Raw genomic sequence first — 1,938 nt, forward strand, 5'->3', positions numbered from 1 at the left:
CCCAGTAGTTGTGGCCCACGGGCTTAGTTGCTCCGCGGAATGTGGGATCTTCCCGGACCAGGGCTCAAACCCATGTCCCCTGCATTGGCAGGCGGATTCTTAACCACTGCGCCACTAGGGAAGCCCTATTTTATTTATTTTTTTATACAACAGGTTCTTATTTGTTACCTATTTTATACATATTAGTGTATATATGTCAATCCCAATCTCCCAATTCATCCCACCACCAACCCCCCACCATTTTCCCCCTTTGGTTTGTTCTCTACATCTGTGTCTCTATTTCTGCCCTGCAAACTGGTTCATCTATACCATTTTTCTAGGTTCCACATATATGCGTTAATATACGATTTTTGTTTTTCACTTTCTGACTTACTTCACTCCGTATAACACTCTCTAGATCCATCCAAGGAGAAGAACCTATTTCTGAGTAGGCATTTAGAAAGCCAGAGGGTGTACACCAATGGGGAAAAAGAATGACATCCTATCCAAACAGGAAGCCTTTATCTCAACAAGTAGAGAGGGAACATATCTCAACATAATAAAAGCCAGGTAGACAAAAGCACAGCTATCACCTACTCAATGTAAAAAAGACTTAGAAGAGGAAACACACAGAACACTCTTTGACAAAAATGTGTTTGTTTATTTGAAATTTAAATTTCACTGGTTTTCCTATATTTTACCTGGCTGCTGTGCCAGGAGCATCCTATCTTACAATGAAATCAAGCCTAACAGGAAGACAAACAGCAGCAGCTTCAGTTTCATGATGAAGTACTGAAAACCAATAAGACATGCACTGTTTTTTAAAAAATTTATTTATTTGTTTATTTTTGGCTGTGTTGGATCTTCGTTTCTGTGCGAGGACTTTCTCTAGTTGCAGCGAGCGGGGAGCACTTTTCATCGCGATGCGTGGGCCTCTCACTATCGCGGGCTCTCGTGTTGCGGAGCACAGGCTCCAGACACGCAGGCTCAGTAATTGTGGTTCACGGGCCTAGTTGCTCCGCGGCATGTGGGATCTTCCCAGACCGGGGCTCGAACCCGTGTCCCCTGCATCGGCAGGCGGACTCTCAACCACTGTGCCACCAGGGAAGCCCAAGACATGCATTGTTGAAAGAAGAACACAAAGCAAAAACTTTATTTTAAAAAACATACCTTTGGGCTTCCCTGGTGGCGCAGTGGTTAAGAATCCGCCTGCCAATGCAGCGGACCCGGGTTCGAGCCCTGGTCCGGGAAGATCCCACATGCCGCGGAGCAACTAAGCCCTTGCGCCACAACTACTGAGCCTGCGCTCTAGAACCCGAGTGCCACAACTACTGAAGCCCGTGCACCTAGAGCCCATGCTCTGCAACAAGAGAAGCCACCGCAAAGAGAAGCCCGCGCACCGCAACGAAGAGTAGCCCCCGCTCGCCGCAACTAGAGAAAGCCCACACACAGCAACGAAGACCCAACGCAGCCAAAAAAAAAAGAAAAAGAGAGAGCTCAAATAATGGGGTTTACACCAGTTACATACAAGGATCCTGCATATCTCAAATACCCTAAAGTTTGTAACATCAAAAACAGGGAGTATGTGCTCTCTTCGGCAGCACATATACTAAAATTGGAACGATACAGAGAAGATTAGCATGGCCCCTGTGCAAGGATGACACGCAAATTCGTGAAGGGTTCCATATTTTTCACCTAGAGGGGTGGGATAGGGAGGGTGGGAGGGAGGGAGACGCAAGAGGGAAGAGATATGGGGATATATGTATATGTATAGCTGATTCACTTTGTTATAAAGCGGAAACTAACACACCATTGTAAAGAAATTATACTCCAATAAAGATTTTTTTTTTATTTTTTTTAATTTTTATTTTTTTTGTGGTACGCGGGCCTCTCACTGCCGTGGCCTCTCCCGTTGCGGAGCACAGGCTCCGGACGCGCAGGCTCAGCGGCCATGGCTCA

At 46.1% G+C, this 1,938-nt stretch overlaps 1 non-coding gene across 1 annotated transcript; it reads left to right on the forward strand.

Annotated features, from left to right (window-relative positions):
* Positions 1 to 1,564: 1,564 nt before the first annotated feature.
* Positions 1,565 to 1,671, forward strand: LOC112062483 (U6 spliceosomal RNA). Its single transcript, XR_002890751.1, has one exon. It is a non-coding gene; the product is annotated as a U6 spliceosomal RNA (small nuclear RNA).
* The last annotated feature ends 267 nt before the right edge of the window (positions 1,672 to 1,938 follow it).

The sequence above is a fragment of the Physeter macrocephalus genome, chromosome 17 (assembly GCF_002837175.3).
Source record: "Physeter macrocephalus isolate SW-GA chromosome 17, ASM283717v5, whole genome shotgun sequence".
In the NCBI taxonomy this organism is placed as follows: domain Eukaryota; kingdom Metazoa; phylum Chordata; class Mammalia; order Artiodactyla; family Physeteridae; genus Physeter; species Physeter macrocephalus.